This window comes from Myotis davidii, unplaced genomic scaffold (assembly GCF_000327345.1).
Source record: "Myotis davidii unplaced genomic scaffold, ASM32734v1 scaffold135, whole genome shotgun sequence".
Lineage (NCBI taxonomy): Eukaryota > Metazoa > Chordata > Mammalia > Chiroptera > Vespertilionidae > Myotis > Myotis davidii.
Genome location: NW_006289813.1, coordinates 964182 through 984040, shown reverse-complemented (window position 1 = coordinate 984040; position 19859 = coordinate 964182). Strand labels below are relative to the sequence as shown.

At 42.2% G+C, this 19859-nt stretch overlaps 1 pseudogene; it reads left to right on the top strand.

The window, feature by feature from the left end:
* Positions 1-3157: 3157 nt before the first annotated feature.
* Positions 3158-3396, top strand: LOC102752554 (annotated as a pseudogene).
* Positions 3397-19859: the final 16463 nt, after the last annotated feature.

Sequence of the window (19859 nt, the reverse complement as noted above, 5' to 3'; positions counted from 1 at the left end):
ACAAGTCACTGGTTCAGAGAATCCCAAATTCCCAAACTCCTTTTCATTTATTTTATTTAAACTTTTAATAAAAATAGTGGTCAGATCTCAATGGAATGATCCAGGCCCCAAGTTATAAGCTCCCAAGTATATACGACTAACTTGGTGTCTATATTTGTTTACTAGAGTTGCCATAGCAAAGTACCACACTGGGTGGCTTAAACGTCATTTTCTCACAGTTCTGGAACCAGAAGTCTGAGATCAAGGTGTTGGCAGGGTTGGTTTCTTCTGAGGCCTCTCTCCTTGCCTTGTAGATGACCACCTTTTCCCTGTGTCTTTCTATCTTAATCTCTCTGTACCTATCTATGTCCTAATTTCCTCTTCTTATAAGGACACCAGTCAGATTAGATTAGGATCCACTCTAATTACCTCATTTTACCTTAACTATCTCTTTAAAAGACCCTATGCTCAAATACAGTTACATTCTGAAGTACTAAGGGTAATAACTTTGACATATGAATTTGCAGCAGGCCCACACAATTCAGTCCCCGACATATCCCAACAATTTCCTTTTACAAAGCCCTCTATGTGGTATAATATAAATGCCTTTGACCCTGACAAGCAGGAATTTAAACCACTGCTTTCTCTAAAAGGTTTTGATACCTCCCTGTAATGATGTAGATAAGTTTTTCTGTGACCAAACTATAGTTTTTATCCAAACGGTGTTATTAATTATAGTTTTCATCTTAGCAGACGTCATGGATCTCATTTGTAAAAAAGAAAAATTATAGCAAATGTTTTTGCTGATTATGAATTACCAGTTAGGAAAAACAAATTCTAGATTTTTAAATATTTATTGAGACCAATACCATCTTCTCAAATTATTATTGTCACATACCTGGCACTTAAAACAGCATAACCTCTAGTCAAAAAATAGTCCAGCATCACTTACCCTGAGCCCTCAATATATGACAAACTCCTTGGTCATTTCATGTGAAGATTAAAAATGATCTGACAAGAGGCAATTCAGATGTATGTAGTTATAACAATATAAAATCTCTCTTTATTGGTGCCTGTTGGTTTCACATATTGTGTTAAGTGTGTCATATGCATTAAATCATTTATCCCCTCAAAAATCTCTGCAAGAGAGGTGTTATTGTCCCTGCTCTACCAGTAGTAAATGAACCTCAGAAAGAGGAAGTAGATTGCACAAGGTCACAGAGCCACAGAGGGTTAGGACTTATATGTCAGGTCTTACATGAACCTAGTCAGTCTCATATGACTCCAGGAATGTTTTTGTGTTTATTTGGGGGGGGGGGGTTGTTTCTTTGTTTTTTTTCCTAGTACATGTTGCTTCTTTGACTTCTTAAGACATGTAACAGTGTGCTCTCAGTGGCTCTGCAGCTCAAAACTTTCCCTGGGCCATAAAAATACCCAATCTAGTTTCATCACTGTTAGTTTTGGTAATAAAATAACAGCACCTTTGTTTCTATACCTTAGCTGCAAAGTCAGTCATGGGGTATTCATGATCAGAAATGTTTACATTTTAATCTATCTCTGTCTCTGGGTGGTGATGAATACTAAGGCTATGTAAAACAACAATGGCACATTTATTCTTCATAGGAAAGGTGAATTATATGAAGTAAACCTAGTAGTAATCACAAGCTTCCTTGTAACATCTCTGGGACTGCAGTCTTGTGAGTGTCCCTTTAAAACACTTAGTTAAATTTGGTTTGCTTTGTGCCCTGGCCTCCCAGTCAAGATTGCAAATGTGTTGGTTGCAGGAACCCTTTCTTGGCCTTCGCTTAGCACTGTCTCACTGCGCTAAGTACAGTGCCATGTCCAGAGCAGGAGCTCACTAACAAAAATGACCAGCTTTAGAGTCTTTACAAAATGACCACCAAGAAGCCCATTAAAGAACTTGGTGATGAACATCCAAACTGTGCAACAGGCTGTCTAAGAAATCCTTAAATCTGGCCATGTTGGGACAGCTTGCCTGCTCCCTGAGGTCGGATGTGCAATCTCCAGAGCTTTGATTTTTAAATCATAAATGCCTGCGGGGTGCCTGATCAGGTAGTGAGGAGGTTGTTATTCTAACAATTGTGCAATTCCATTGGTTTATGTAAAGTAAGAGGTGTAAGAAATCATAAACGTTCCTTTTTAGGGCCCCAAAGGCAGTCCTAAACAGAGCAGGATTCTGCATGGGGCCCTCATCCATGGTCTGAGAGAAGACGACTGAAGCACCAAATCTGTCCAAGGCCACCAGTATAACTACTAGTAGAAGAGCCTCCCTTCTTCCTCCGGTTGCTCAGCTGTCTTTTTTCTTAGTAGGAACCCTTTGTCTTGGCCAATAGAGTAGATTATCGAAGTTATACCAACTGGAAAAAGCAGGGTCGTTCTATATAGAGCTTTGCTCTAAGAACCATATAACTAGCCACAACACACCTTTTCACCTAGAAGTAAAAATTACCAATAATTCAAAGTAACAAATAAACACACTTAGTAATTAAGGCTGAGCCACAGGGCCCCTTGGCAAATATAACAGAAACCCTGATGCCAGAGATAAAGAGGTCTTTCTCAAAGAAAAGCATTGTCCTCAAAAGATAAAACACAGTGAGAATGTGATGAGATGGACACCGGTAGATCTGGTCTCCAGGAAAAAGGCTTTGTTCAGGGAGCCTGCTACGGTGAACAAAACCTTTCTTTAGTCTGCCATCTCCTTTTGGTTCAGGACATCTGTCTGCGAGTTGACCCTAAGCCTTTATATTTGTCGCAGAGTAACTCTAGGCACTTCTTCTCAAGCTTTCTACAAAATTGCTCACCTATGGAGAAAAAGCTTTCAGTGTGGTTAATAGATGAAATGAGCTAATGGATCTGCTGATCCTTTAAGGAGGCAGAGATAAACTTGATGTGGAGTTGGAGGCAGTTTGGAAACAAACAAACTCTAGGAATTTAGGTAGTTTCCTCTGAGTGTTCAATAGCCTCAGCCATTTCCAGATTGGTTTGAGGCTCTTACGCCTCCTCCCTGGGAAACCTTTAACTGCATCACACCCTCAGGGAGTTGATAAGTGCACCAGCACCTAAAAGCAGAAGTAGAGATGGGGGAGATGGAGGAATCTTTGCTTAGGGTCACTTTTAGCAGTGAGCTGCTTCTGGCATGTCTTTAGGAGTCAGAAACATGACAGAAGATATCAAGACCAAAGTCAAGAACTACCAACCTGCCCCTTTTGACAGCCGTTTCCCCAGCCAGAACCAGACCAGGAACTGTAGGCAGACCTACCTGGTTTCCCACCACTGTGAGAAGGCAATGACATGTGCAAATGATACCAGTGTTCATACAAGTCTCTCTGCCCCATATCCTGGATGTCAGCCTAGGACAACCACCGGGCAGAAGGCATGTTTCCTGGGAAGATCTGAAATGTCTCCACCCCACCATCCTTCTGTCCTCTCCCAGAGGGGTGAAGGGGGACGTGGGTACATCTCACCCTGGGATCCTAAAATATGGCTTAACTAATAAAAAATACTTGTTGGAAAGGTGTAAAAATAAAGTAGAAATGGAAGACAATAAAAAGGAAAGATCTTTCTGGTAAAATTCCTTTATTTCTGAGTTCTTTCCTTAGAAGAAGCAAGGTTGTAGAAACCACTCATTTAGATTAGGGACTAAGGCCATGAATTTGGAAAAGCAAAATAAGCATAAATAAGAACAAGAAGGTGAAATCTGAGATGGAAAGTCAGGGAGAAGATAGAACCTGGATTATCTAAGCCACTGCCAGTGATGCCTGTGAAGCATTGTCTAGTGTATATAGATCAGAATATCGCCTAGCACAGAGCCTTCCTCCAGAACAGCAATTCTAGAAAGTGAAAGAGGACACGAGGGGCTCTAGAAGAAGTGAGTCACACCAAAGCCCTCACTACACAGCTTACCACCTCCTTCATCAAGGCAGAAATTACTCCATATTAGCCACAGCTTCCATGATCTCATTAGCAAAGATATTGGGAAACTGCTGTTCCTTAGGAGGGAGATTGAAACCATGCCACAAGTTATTTCACCCAGAATGTCTCAGCCTAATTGGCGATGGGGAAGAAAATCCATCTTCCCTTAGCAGTTTCCATAATCCTGTTGTTGGGAGGATACTTGTGAGATGGAAATAGAGATGTGTCCTGATGTGTCCAGGAAAAGGCCTCAACCTATCAGATATCCTAAAGATTTGGAGAATGGTTGAGACACTTTCAATGCAAGTGACCAGCCTGGCCAATAGGCAATTATGGGCTTACAAACTAAAAGTTCGGGGGTGTATCTGACTTGGTGCATAGATGGATTCAGGATGCAGAATATATGGTCAGGGCATGGCTTTTTTCCCTTCAATTAGTCCTGCGTTCTCCAGCCTCCAGTCCCACATGATGGCAGTGGTAGCACAGACCTCTCAGCCTCTCAGGGGCTCAGCCTCACACACAGGAGCAAGAGTCCTATCCCAGCACAAATCTCAGAGCGCCTGACTGGGTCACATGCTCACTCCCAAACCTAGACTATGGCCTTGACTGTGGAATCAGGAGATGGACTTAGAAAAAAAAGATGAATTTAAGCTATGGCTAGCATAAGAAGTAAGAATGAATACTAAGCGAGAGAAACAACAACAAATGGCCACTGTAATCAGTGAGTGATCTTGATGTGGGTGTTTGCAGAAGAAACCTTTTGTCTTAGCTTGGGTTTCCCCCAGTAAAGGCTTGCATGTGGGTCAATAATTTACAGAGACGAATCCAGGAAATAGTTGGGAGCTGGAAAGAGTAAAATTGGAAAGGAGGAAAATGTAATGCAAGGACATTGTGGAGCAATGTAGGAAGAAGAATCCGGGAAGGAAGCATTAACTGACCAGCTACCACCCTTCATTGGTGAAGGATTACCCATGGGTGGTAATTCTCAGTTCCAGATTTGTATATGGCATGAAATCAGCTTAGTGGGTTCCTGCCAAGTCAGAAAATCCTGTCGGCACAGAGAGAGAGGTAGCTGGTTTCCATGGCAATGGGTTGGAGTAAAAGGAGCAAGAGGATGTGAGGTGGCCAAAGTATTGGTACTTCCTCCTGGATACTTAATTCATTTTGCTTTGTTTTGTTTATCATTGCAGGCTAATTTTTCACCAAGAATAAACTGTAAAGAGAAAATACCACAGGACTGGGTATGGGACAGTAGGGCTTGAATCCTTTGTCCACTATCAATAGTGTGATTTAGAGCAAGTCAATTAATGTCTTTAACTATCATTAGTGATACACAGATGTCCATAATGCCTACCTTATGTGATTTGGGGGGGTATTATCAGTATATAAAGTCATACTGTCTCCTTATTTAAAATGTTATTTTCATTCCCACCATTCTTAATAACAAATGAAGAAGGCTTCATAAAATTTTAATTGTTCATACAAATGAAATGGATTTTAGTAAGGGGCCCTTCTAACCACCTTGGCTTCCTTTCAGTTTATGAAGTTTGCAAAGTATGATATTTAAAACAACATCCAACTCACTGCAGAATTAAATGTGCCACACCAACAGAAAAGCTGCAAAGTGTTATTGAAATTGCCACAAATAGCCCTAACTGGTTTGGCTCAGTGGATAGAGCATCGGCCTGTGGACTCAAAGGTCCCAGGTTCGATTCCAGTCAAGGGCATGTACCTTGGTTGTGGGCACATCTCCAGTAGGGAGTGTGCAGGAGGCAGCTGATTGATGTTTCTCTCTCATCGATGTTTCTAACTCTCTGGTCCTCTCCCTTCCTGTCTGTAAAAAATCAATAAAATATATGTTTTAAAAGAAATTGCCACAAATAGACCATCAAGATTTCTCCTCAAATTTTAATTTCTTGAAAATGTGTCACCTTCATCTTTTAAAACCCACTTAACAACCTAAAACAAGGGAGGGGTTATTTTCTATCCAGCCATGTGGTAATACGGTTTCCTGGAATTTAGAAGAAAATATACACCATACATTTGTTACCATTGACAGCAGCCCATATGCCTGAGCATTTGTTTTCCGCCATTTCTGAGACAATGCTGAGGGAGAAAATGCTGAACCCAAACGTGATCCAGGTCCCTGACATGACACTGTAGCCAGTACACCCAGCCCTGCAGTTTACCCGCTTGGTCCCTGAAACAACACTGTGCTACTCCCAGGCCTCTGTCTCATTCCCTGTGTTTCTCTGCAGAAACCTTCTCTCAGGAACTGAACCTCAGGGAAGCGGTCTCACTACCTTCTTACTTTGAAGGATACTAGCTTCTTAGGGACTGAAGGCAGGAAGCCACTGCCTCTCTCTGGCTTAAATTTCCTCATCAACCTGGCTTTAATTCTAAAGTTGGAAACCAAACCACCCCAAACCAAACCAAAGAGTGGGCAGAGATGGTCCATACCACACTCCAGACTCCCGTGAGAGAAACCCTTAAAGACCCAAGTCTCCTTTAGTTCCCAACCTACCCCAACCTCTACATCAAATTACATCATTCAGTATAGCGGGAGCCCAAAAGTAACTTGATTGCACATCGGTCTCTGCAGATGTTTTGGGAAATGTCTATAGGGGAAAAAAGTCCCTCTTTGAGCTATCCCCATCCATCTCCAAAGGTGAATTTCATGGATGCCACACAGCCTATATTTTAAGTCAGGCCATATAAATCTACTCTCCAAATAATATAAAAATCCACCCAGTTGTTCCTCCAACATGTACTAATAGGCAATCAGACAAGCTTCCATATAGATGGGAAAGAAGCCAACAGGTATGTCACTCCTGTAAGAATTTCAATGATACGAAGGTTAAGCAAAAGCATAATTGAGATGAGGCTTTAAGATAAAGAGCAAACTGTAATGCGTGGTGGGAAGGCAAGGTGGTCCTCAGGCAGGTAACATGCATGAGGACAGGTGGGGACCGGGTGGACTGGAGAGGAGCACATGTCTTATAAAGAGAGCAGCAGCCACCCAGCTCCTGCCACTCATGGCACAGGGGTGTGGTGGCCCAATGTTGACAGGTTTGTCTCTGTAATTTCAAGCATGGTTAATCTAACTCTCACAATTCAAATTGAGAGAGAAAATATCATTGATCAACCCAGCTTACAGACTGATTCTTCCGGGATCAGGTGTCTATTCCTATTCCAATCAGTTGTAGCTGAGAAACCTGAGGATGCGCCAAAAGTAACTTGATCGCACTTCAGTCTCTGCAGGTGTTTTGAAAAATGTCTTTGGAGGGACTTGGAGAAGGTGAGCTGATTTATGAGAAGGGGTCTGTGGGAAGGACTGCTACAACAAAGCCTGCCTTTACAGACCTAAAGGACAAATTGTGAACTCATGACAGCCACACAATGATTTCTGCAGGGGAAGACCATCTTCCCCACAATGCCCCTAGGTTCAGACAGATGCTCTATTCACCACTCTGATCCTGTGCTGCTTGTTTGAGACAAGGTGGGGTTAGAGTATCAATAATGAAGCTTCACTCTTGCTTCTTTATACCGTTACTAATGATGGACAGACTGGGAAAACAGGAAGCTGCCTTGGAAGTATGAATGAAGACAGCTCCAAAATATGCCATGCCTCTAAAACACTATTGCCACATTCAGAATGTGATGTTTGCATCAAAAGTAATGTGTTCCCTCAAACTATAGCAGTTGTGTATGCAAGAGTGTCCTGCTACAGAGAGAACGGACGAGACCAGTATCCCTTAGAGAACAATGAAGCGCTCAGCCATGTACACCTACCTAAGCTACTGCAGCATCTTGCAGACAGATCGGGAAGCTGAAAGCGGGGCCCTGGTGCAGGTACATTTTGGCCAGGAGGACAGAGAAGCCTTTGGAGGTGTGCTTCCCGAAGACATTATAATCAGGATCTCACTTCACAGACCAGGACACAGAAGCCCAGTGGGCTTGACTCTAGTGTCTTTCAGTAGAACCGGGCTTTACCTCCAGTCCAGGGCTCTTCAAATGTTTGTAGCAGGCTCTGAATTTGAGGTGGAAGAACCAGAGAGAATATGATCACTTAACTCTAAAAGCTACATCTTTTTTTAGTAGACTTCCAAACTAGCATTTCTCACTTGTCAAAAGTAGGCAGTCAGTGCCTTGAAATACAATGATTGAAGGGCAAATGTTCCTGGACTTGACAGAGCCTATTTGTAATTACAGCATTAACACAGGCACCCTTTAATTAAAAATCATGGAAATGACCAGAGCTGTGCTATGAGACCTGTATTAAAATCCTGGCTGAGGAGCCACTTTCTAGCCAAGCTCCTATTTTTAGATGCCTGCCCTTTGTTAAAAGGTTTCCTTGAGCCTAAAATTTCTTAGGTTTATTCTCTGACCAGTAATGACCTTTTGGCGACATCTGAAAAATAATAAGCCAAAAGTATATTACTCAAATCTGCACAAAGAACATATTCTGCCCCTAGTCCAACCAGCTGTGGTTAAGGGACAGGGGCTCAAGCCCTGTGACTGTCCACCTTGCAGAAACGTGGGGAGGGGAGACACTATATTGGGTCAAAAGATCATCTGGCCCAGCCTCCTCGTTTTCCACAGAAAGGAAGGAAGGCTCAAAGATGACAGGTGACTATCCAGGGCCACCACCCAGTGGTGGGACAGCTGGGACATGCCAGTAGCCACTCTAGATTATCACTGCTCAGGAAAATGGACTGCCCAGTCAACTTAAAAAGAGATGTAATTTTTAAGAATATATTTTTAATTGATTTCTGAGAGGAAGACATAGAAACATCAATGATGAGAGAGAATCATTGATCAACTGCCTCTGCACACCCCACACGGGATCGAACATGCAACCCAGGCATGTGCCCTGACTGGGAATCGAACTGTGACCTCCTGGCGCATAGATGGATGCTCAGCCTCTGAGTCATGCCAACTGAGCAAGATGCAATTTTTAAATTAAAAATATCATCCTCTATTACTTCCCACACGAGTCTTCTAGCTAGAGAGAGAGAGAGAGAGAGAGAGAGAGAGAGAGAGAGAGAGAGAAATCAGGGCACATAAGCAATGTACTACATACTATATTCCTTTCTTGACAATTCACATCACACACTAGGGAATTTGAGAAAGAAGCCCAGCAGTAAAGAAATCTGTTTAACGCAAAATTCTTTTTTCCAAGTGACACCTATTAACATCCTACAGACCTGGTGTTCTTGAAAATATACATAGAGACGCACTGCCTTAGTGAGAAGAGAAATGAATTTCAAAATAATTGGGTTGGAAAGTAAAGAAATTGAAACAGTCTAGCTCATGTCAAGCAAGAGTTCAAAAATGGTACCATGTCATCCTCATTTCTTCTCCTGGATCTTTTACCCTTGAAACTTGAAAAGAAATAGAGGATAAAAGTGTTCTTGAGTAGCAAAGATAAAGAGAATAAATCTTTTTTCTCTAATTTACCATTAAGGTTTGTATAAAGGAGTGGAAACACAAACCCTGCCTTTGCCTCTCTTCTCCATGTGTATTTAAATCCCTACCAGAAATACAATGCTTAAAATAGTATTCACACATATTTATAACTTCTGTACGATGAACTACCACGGTTTTCTTTTCCCTCAAAGCTGGTAAAGTTACATTCCTACCTCAGAAACTGTGAAGAAATCAAATTTGGCCTTTAAATAAACTAATTTTAAAGGTTTAAAAAAATATTAGAGACTTAAAAAAAAAAAGAAATAAAGGGCTTGAATTCCCAAAGTGTGAAAATGCCACATTTTTATACTCAAATGAATCAAAATAGATGAACAGAACGCTTCCAAACTTTCCAAAAATATGCACCTTCAGGCAATAAAAAAAAAATCTAAAGGGTCATTTATTTCAAGACCCTGAAAACCCGATTTAGCACTCCAGTGAGCCCCCACAGCTGACTGGATCTGGGAGAGCAGGGCTGAAGAAAGGTTATTCACACTCCTCCCTAAATCTTTAATGATATGTTTAGCCAGGCTAATTTTAGACCTGTCGGAAGCTTTTGATTCAGTTAACCATAAGGTGTTGGTGACAAGACTGTGGTTAATGGCAGGTGTGGGCTGAGCTCCTTTTGAAGTAAGTTGGTGAGTTCATTCCTGGAAGGAGGATGTCAATAGGTAGTCATAGGGAACTGCCCATGATCCACATATATTTCCCAGGAGGCCTTTTCTCCCCTCCCTATTCTCCCAACATGGGCTGGAGACCTTGGGAACCATCTGTAAGGGCAACAACATCTTGATGAGTCTCATCTCCTTATTGTCTTTTCTACTGATCCATTCAAACTGTCTTAACCTTTGGCTTGGCTCATAGTTATTTTGGTTTGGGCAGGAAGTAGCTGGTTTAAGTTAACCTGGATTGGTGGGGGTTGAGATCTTCAGGTAGCCACAATTCTTTAAGGATATCAAAGGTAGATCTATATCAGAGCTATTCAGGGATGGAGTCTGACTGACTGGTCTTTTATAGGTGCTTGAGCATGGACAAGAAAAGTCTCTTTTTTCTTGTATTCATAGATGCATATGCTTACACTAGCTTCCAGAAAGGCATTGTTACATTTAACTACCCCTCTGGTTCATATAAGTTTCACCACAGTAATATCCACTTTTTTCTCTACTTGCTGGGTTTTTACAGGGAAATTTCATTACCCTATTATTGACTAAAGGGAATTTTTTTAGCTCTACGAGACTTTTGTATCAATCAACTCAAATCCTTTTCACCTTCTCAAGGTTTACCATGAATGGATTTTATCTGGTGCAATATGTGCTTCTGCTCTATATATGCTCCATAAAGCTATCTAAAGCAAAGAAAATATCAGTGCTCTACTCAACAACTCAATAGCCCAAGTGTGAGCAAAAATGTCTTTAGTACTGTCTTACTAGATTTCAACAAATTCAGATTCTGTAAGGGAATTCAGGGTTAATCCATTATCATCCTTTCATTTTATGGAATGGGAAAGCAAGACTTAAACTTCCTTAATAGACACAATAATTTGGCAGCCCCAGAAAATTTCCATGGAGCAAGAAATCTAATGTTATCTTTCTTTCTTTCTTTCTTTCTTTTTTTTTAGAAATAAAGAAGCTTTTATGGTAAACAAAGTCTAGAAGACATTTGGCTTATTGTCTTAAATCTATGACAAATTTGCCATATGGTCCGGATGAATCTATCTGAGCTCAGCTTTCTCATCTATAAAATTACGCTGACTTCCATGAGATTCTTTCCGACTTTAGCATGATGATTTGAGTTGGATACAGATATCAAACTACTCAGTGGTAAGAAACCCAGAAACTTTCGAGCATAAAAGACTTATTTTGAAATGCTAAAGGGGGGGGGGGGATTAAATGAGAGAGTTGGTTAGTGAGTCGCTTCCCTCATCTCCTATCATCACCCATTTCTTCCTATGTTTATGTTCTCTTTGGCCTCCTCAGGTAAACCAGATAGCAGCAAGTCTCAGTGGAAATCTTTGGTCACCAATACCCAAGGGACAAACAGAGGCAGAGACAAGGATACCTACATGAGCCCCGTTGTCTGGCTTTGGGACTATAGATGACTCAATGGTTAATATTGCAACTGTGATTTAAATGCTGATTGTAGTCATTTGACAGTCTACTACTGAACACTTGCCATGTGATAAGAACTCTGCTGCACACTCTAAGAACATGAATATGAAGAAGATATAGCCTCGCCTGTAGAAATTTAGTTAATTAAGATAGAGAAGAAAAATATCCCTCCTCGTTGCAAAATTCTAAGACTGTGACATTTCACACTAACAATTATGACACAGGGAGGAATCACATAGGTGCCCTCAAAAAGGCTTGGCCTGAATATTATGGGAGTCCAGAGAAGGAATATGTCATTCTCAGGTGTCAAGAACCAAGAAATCTTCATCAAGGGGTAGCACCTTGGGCTGGGACTTGAAGGATAGAAAAGATTAAATCTTTAAATGGTAGAAGGACACAGAGGAGTGTGATTCCTGCGGGGGGAGGAGGGGAGGTACAAGAATAAAAATCTGTTTGGGAAATAGCAAGTGAAACAGTTTGGATCAAATGTAGATAAATGAATGATGGGAGATACACAACCAGAAAAGTGTGTTGGAAGCCAAATTGTGGAGTATCTAAGGATGAGCTAGAAAGCTTGGTCTAAATTCTCTAGACAATGGGAAGCCACTGCAAATTTTTCAGAGGATTGGCCACAATGAATAAGAGTGAAAGAGATACTAGACAGAGAAAGGGATCAGCTTTTTATGATGATCTAAATGAGAAGTAAAGAGCATTTGCAGAGACAATGAAAAGAGGGCAGATGCACTAGGCCTTATGTTGAAGAAAGGGCAAAAGGGCAGTAATAACTTGGTACAAAGGCCAAAGGAGCATTTCCTAGGCTATTTGTGATGAACACAAAATTCTACCATGTCAAGTGGATAATTGAAAGCATGAGATTTTAACCCTACTATGGAGATGGTCTCACCATTGCCCACTGCTTGTTGATTGAATGATTTTGCTTATTGTAGGTTGAGAATGTTGGTGAGATTTTTTAAATTTTATTGTCCCACCTGGCCAGTGTGGCTCAGTGATTGAGTGTTGACCTATGAATCAGGAGGTCAGAGTTCAATTCTCAGTCAAGGCACATGCCCAGGTTGCAGGCTTGATTCCCAGTATGGGGTGTGCAGGGGGCAGCCAATGATTCTATCTCATCATTGATGTTTCTATCTCTCTCCCTCTCTCCTTTCCTCTCTAAAATCAATAAAAAATATATTTTTTAAATGTTATTGTCTCTTCTATGTATTTTTATAGTTTAGAAAGGCCAGGATAAACAAACAATAGCTATTACATATCTCAGACTAAAGAAGAGCACAGGAATTCTCATAATCTCTTTTCTGGTATATAAATATAGCAATTAATATGTAGTTGTGGGCCTATATAGGGCTGTTGAATATAAAGGAGATGATCTATTACAAATTAATAATTTTGCTTCACCATGTCCTTCCTATGTGTCCCAATTCATTTTTATATCCTTTTAAAACTGACATTATTGCCCAGCCAGTGTGACTCAGTGGATTGAGTGTCATCCCATGCATCCAGAGGTCACGGTTCCATTCCCAGTGGGTACATGCCCAGGTTGCAGGCTCGATTCCCACTGGGGGTGTGCAGGAAGCAGCCAATTGATGTTTCTCCCTCATCAATGTTTCTATCTCTCTATCCCTCTCCCTTCCTCTCTCTCTAAAATCAATAAAGACATATTTTTAAAAACTGACATTATTGAATGGGTAAGAACTTGGTTTGGGAGGGTCCTCTATTTACAAAGAATGCAATCTGCATATAGCATTTCTCTACCATTTATTCACTGACCAGCCTTAATCACATAGTCAGATGATAAAGGTTTGGGAATAAAAAATAGCCCTTTTGTCTTATGTAGATGCTAACACAGACATATTGTTGACCATTTCCTTCAGGCAATCTTCCCTGACAAATCAGCAGCAACCTGACTGCATGTCACCCTCAAGAGAGCTCTCTATCTGATTTGGAGTTTATTCCTTCTGCGCTCATTCTTCTGCCTGCCCCATCCCATCTTAGCAAACATTTAGTGAGCACTTGGTATATGCCCAGGACTGGGCCCAGTGACACAGACACAAAGATAAAAGGCAAGACTCTTTCTTTGCTTTGGCAAACACTAATGTAAGGATTTCACCTGCCCTATGGAATACCTCACCTTGAAGACAGGAACCATCTCTACCTAAACCTGGTGTCATCTGATCGTTAGTGCTCCAGAGTGGGTAAGCATGTGGACTGCAGGTCCTAGGATAAGAGGGTGCCCATGCCAGCTGGGCCGTGTACCAGCTGTGAACTTAGTGACTTATTTAAACATTCAGAGCCTCAGTTTTCTCGTCTATAAAGTGGATTTAATAATGCTAATGCCTGCCTCATAGGATGGCTTCTGGTAAGAATTAAATGAGACAATTAGTGCAAGGAGCTTAGGACAGCACCTGCTATACATTAAAAAGTACTAGATAAGAATTTTCATTAATAGTATTAATATCTGACCTGTGATTTGTCTGCAAATGGCCAGCAGTGGCTGTGATGGTGACTGTCCTTTTATCAGGTAAGCATACACTGAAAAGACTTGCTAGCACTTCATGGAGAGGTCTAGAAAGCAAAGCCCATTTCAGTTTGCATGTCACAGAAGCAGTTCTTCTTTAGCCTGCCTATATGTCATGTTTTCTCTTTTATTTCTCTCATTTTTTTATACCAGAAAAATCTCATCTGTGCCCGATGTTCATTCCCTATTTAAAGACACAGCATTCAGTTTGCAAAGCCAGCAGTTGTCTGCCAATGTTGTCACACCCAGGTCTGTGGCACTTGAGACCCACTCTGTAGCAAGAAGTGACACAAAACCACAGTCGTTCCATCCAGAAGGAGCTGTTGGTATGCAGGGCGGGTTACAGGATCATGTCTCCCCTGAGAAATAAGTAACAGAAACTGTAGAAGGCAAATAAAATAGCAATAAGTTCCTCGGGCAAACACTCAGAGCAGTTAAAGAGAAAATGATGGAAAGAATAAACTAAAATAGAAAATTGTAGCAGGGGTGGGGTGGAACACGTTTTCAATCAAAGATCGTGCTTTCCTTTCCATTTTCTTTGAGATTCTTGATCACTGCTTAGATGGATTTATGGCTGCTTTCAACATTTCTATGAAACCCAACAAAAAGCTGGACTCTGGTTGCCGGGCAGGCTACACCTGGAGGTCGGAATGCATCATTAATTAAGGGGAAGCTGCAGAGATGGGTTATCTGGGAGCTCTAGGTGTTCTCCCACATAGGTGTTTCTCCAAGCCAGGGCAGGTGGCACCTAATAAAGTTCTCAAGGTCAATCTGACTCTCCTCAAATCTCCTCACCCCCAACTCTCCCAGGCATTTTCAGTCTGGATACCCCCACATTCCAGGGAAGGCAAGTCTCCTTGAAACACCATACCCACTTCTCGAACATTATCGGCAGAAACCAAATTAGCATTAAACATTACATCACCACCTTGCTGCAGATTACAGACCCAGACAAGCAACCCCCCACCTGGACCAAGGTGAGCCGGGCAGCCTGGGGCACTGTTCTGTTCAAACTGGAAGAAGGCAGAGCTCCTTGCTGAGCAGATGCCCTTGAGCCCAGCAGATCTAGGAATTCTATTTTATTCCTTTTTTTTTCTTGCCTTTCAACATGCAGATCGGAACATCAGACCTAGAAGTTTTCCGGGCTGCACAATTTATGCTAGCTCATTACCTCCTGCTACACTCCGAGGCTTTGTAACGGAAATTGGCTCTGATTTCTGAGATGGGCATTACATCATCGTCTTCTTTTAGCACATTATGTCATCCCTGCTGAGACGCATTATCTCGGGTTGGCTCAGCAGTAGCGATTTTTGTGGGCCTACTGCAGTGCTCCCAAAGAACTGCTGGGAACCACAGATTGAAATCTGAAACATTTATCTTGTAAAAAGCTGAAAAGGGGGAGAAATGTTCACACTGGACCCCATTTATTTTCCTTAACCCTCTCCTCTCTCGGCTACATTTAGATTACACTGCAGCCCGTGATCGATGTGCAGAGTCTGTGCAGGGACGATCATCTTGAGAGAAGCACTGCTCGGGTGCCTACAATATAGCTCCCCATCAAGGGCGGGTGCACCTGACACTTGCTGTGATTCTATCTCAAGGGTGTTACAAAATGCTTAAAAGGAGTCGCCTTGGCCACTCACATTGATAACACAGAGCACCCTGCCTAATTCTGGAGTTATTTAAGACAAGTATGTCTTCTCACAATGTGTTTATAAATATATATGAATAGGAACTACATCCACACACATATACATGCTTATCCTCCTGACCATGTTGCAGCCACAAAGGCAAACTTCTGGAAGATTGGTAGTAGAAATCATTTTTATGCAGGGAAGTGAGCTGATATTATCTCTTCTCACTTCAACCATGAAATTAGAAGCCTATTTGGTATCTCTCTATCCTAGGCAGGATTAGAAACCACTGCACAGAGGGAATAAACAGGTGCTTTCAGGATAAAGCAAAGATATTCCCAAGCCCCAGAGAATCCCTGTACCTCTCTCATCACAAAAGCATAATTGTGAAGAAAAAAAAAAGTCTCTAAATTACCAAAAGGAAATGGAATACATTCAACCATGACTAAATTACAATTCCCCCCTTTACACCAACTAATGAGATTCGTTGGGTGGGGAGTAGGTGCTGGGGAAGGGGTTAGAAGAGATGTTATGATATTCCCTTCCCCTGCCTGCTGCATTGCATTTCTTTCCCACTGAATTTCCTAAATAGTGAACACTTTTATGTTCTCATTTGCTTTTTGTGGTTCTCAGATTGGTAGCCACATCCAAACAAACAACTTCATAATTAAATTGGTAAATGACAGAAAGTAAAGCTCTATCACTTAATCCAGTCCAAGAGCCTTGCTCTAACTTCTGCCCTCAATGATTTTTTCTTTGTTCTTTTCTAGTGCCCTTCCCCTACCCCCAAGGGATCATAAAACAAGAGTGGCCTTCATCCTTTACTCAGCCCAGTGAGCAGTTTAAGCGTTCGAACAGGGGCTGGGACACCTGGCCCCACATTCACGGTGTAGAAACTTCCTGGGTGACCTTCAGCAACCAACTGATAGCCCCATCTTTAGCACCTTTTCCTTCATATTTCATATTCATTGCCATTTGCCTCTTATCTCCTAGAGGGGATGGTGCGAGGATTGATGGTATGATCCCACAAAAGGGCTCTGAGACTCTCAGATGGATGGTCTCCATAAAATAGTGTTATTTAACAGCTAAGGACATTTATAAGAATCCTCTTACCCTTCTCCTTCCTTCCCTTTGTTCCTTCATCGCCAGCCCCCGGCCCCCAGCTCTAGGAATTTTATGATCTGAAGACCAAAATGCTTTAAATCTTAATAACTACACTTGCCACTTGGGATGCTGAAAGGAAACTATATATACTCTTTACTTGACTCGTTCTAAGCTTTTACTGCAGCCAAAGTAACTGCCACACCATTTAAAAATTCCACTGAAAAAGCAAGTAGCCTTCAACACATTAGGCTGATTTTCATGTAAGTTGTAAAATATTAAATGACCAGAACTTCTATCCAACAAAGCAGTTACCTGGCCCCACCAACCCCTTTCTGTTTGCAGGAGGCCAGAAGGTGGATTCATAAACCTGAGGGATGTCTGCCTGCCTCTGGGTGTTGGCTGGTTGGGCACCAGCTTCTGAACCAAAATGGGCCAAGGAGCTGAGCATTTCTTCTCCCCCTTCCTCCAGCGCCATGTGTCCAGTAGGTTGTGCCCAATCCTGAAGGGGGAAAAGGCTTCGAGGGTGCCCAGATGTCCTCAGTCCACTCCCCAGCCAGGCCAACTGTGGAGCAGAGCCACTGTGCTGGCCTCTAACAGGACAGCCACTGGCCCTGAGAATCTGCAGGGGGTGTTTTTCCTGCTACCTGCTAGCCCAAAACCTGTAGGTAGTTTCCAAGAGTAAGAACATATTGGGAGGATCAGATTGCACAGGGAGAAATCAACTGCGCCCTAATGATGTCCCAAAATAAAGGTGGAGAGCAGAGCTGGCCAAGTCAGAATGGAAAGATGATGCATCGAGCTCACTGGCTCCTGACACTACAGTAAAACCCAGGCTTGGAGTGAGGAGGGCATTCTGGGCTTGGCTTCAGCCTCCTTTGTCAGCTACCATGGCACCAGTCACTATGCTTCTGGGGTTGGCAGAAGGGGAACAAAACAGTATGGACCTTTCAAACTCTCCTGGGCATGTGGAGAACTGGCATAAACTCCCTTTACCTACATCTGCCTGCCTGGAATCACTATCAAGATCACCTAATGCATAGAAAAAAATGACATTTGTTTTATCAATGAAGGTCTTGATCCTACATCTACCAACAATGTCAGGATACCAGCTGTCCTCACCAGCTGCTCTCTGGGTGCCACCCCAAAGTCCCATTGCCAGTCCCCTGGGACTTGTGGCATTTCCTAGGCTACAGAGCCTTCCCTACTTCTCAGAATAAGCCCTGAACAATGGCCTGTCTTCTAAGGAACAAGAAGATACAGACTACAAAAACATGAAGGGTTATAGTTCAGTCCCGTAACAGTTACAGAGAGATCCACTTCATCCAGCTTCCAGGGGGAAAGCATACAGATTTCCTGAAAATATAAGTCTATTTCTGAGCAGGATCCTTCCTAACTTCCAGGAAGTTTGCATTTCCCTCACTCCATTCCTAGTCCAGCCTAAGTACCCTGTCTTCCTCTTAAGAAGGTTCTTCCTTCTCAGATGCCAGCTTCTAGTCCATAATTCTTTCATGATCATTAATCCTGAACAATAGAACTAGGTGGGCTCCATGCATTCATTCAACAAATACCATGGAACAGCAGCAACGACATGTCAATTATTGTCCAGAGTGTTGTGGGGATGAATCAGCTTTGCAAGCACAGGTGAGACACAAACAAGATATATCAATGTACATGTGACAGAGACTGCCAGCTTTTCACCCAATCCCCTCTTATTTCTGGGAAGACAGCTGGATACACTTCCCAACTTCCTCTACTGTTAGGTGTGGCCATGTGCCCAAGTCCTAGTTAATGAAAACTGGGTAGAAATGATGTGCACCATTTCCAATGATGTGCTGGCGAGATCCTGCTTGCATGCTCTCTCCTCCTTCTGGCTGCTTGGGATGGTGAGATCAACCAACCACAGAAGTTCTGTGTTGAGGCTGCAGAGCACCAGCAAGCCTTGGAGGAAAGCTGCCCTCATGATCTGGTATGTTCAGGACTGGTACAAGAGTAGGAAATAAACTTCTGCTGCTGTGTGCATCCATCACGTGACTGTGTTTATTTATAACTAGAGGCCCGGTGCATGAAATTTGTGCACTGGGGGGTGGGGGGGCGCTCAGCCCAGCCTGAACCCTCTCTCAGTCCAGGAGCCCTTGAGGGATGTCTGACTGCGGGATGTCCCCTAGGGGGAGTGGGCCTAAGCCAGCAGTCAGACATCCTTAGCGCTCTCGCCATCGCAGCTGCACTCGTCAGCTGTGAGCCCAGCTTCTGGCTGAGCAGCACTCCCGCTGTGGGAGTGCACAGACACCAGGAGGCAACTCCTGCCTTGAGCATCTGCCCTCTGGTGGTCAGTGCATGTGATAGTGACCAGTTGTTCCGCTGTTCAGTCGGTTTGCATATTAGCCTTTTATTATATAGGATAGCAGCCAGGTTGCTCTAAGTAATATAAATGTCGAAGCAATTTATTGAAATGGAAAGGTATTCACAGTAAATAATAAGAGAATAAGTTTAAAACTGTATTATAGTGTGATATCACTTTTTAAAAGAATATATATATAAATGTACATACACACACAAAGAGAAAGCTCTGCAAGTATGTATAGCAAGGTATAAATGTTTATCTCTGGATGGTGATAGAAGAGGTATGATTTTATAGTTAAAAAATGAAAACTAATTTCCTTTGACATTATAAAGGAAAGTATGTCTTGAGATGTAAATACAAAAGCATAGCTCCTCAAAGTGGGTAAAGATTTCCTGAGGGAAATTAGAAAGGGCTTCTCAAGCTAAGCATCTATTAATGACCCCTCCAGTACTGAAAATCTATGAATAGCTACAGCTTGAGAAATAGAACAGTTCAATTATACAACACACCTTGTTCCCAACTTTTACTTAGTGAGACCTTGCCAATGAAGATCAATTCAGAAGAAAGGAGGGAAGAGATAAACCTTTTACCTTTATTTAGTGCCAAGAAACTAGTCCCAATGTTTGTTTGGGGTGAGAAATAGGAATGGGGAGAAGGGGAAGTATTAAAAGGTGAAGGGAAAGGAAAAGTAGCATGCTTACCTTATACCCCACTGTACCCTCTGAATATTTTTGCTATATGCATTTATTACTTATTTC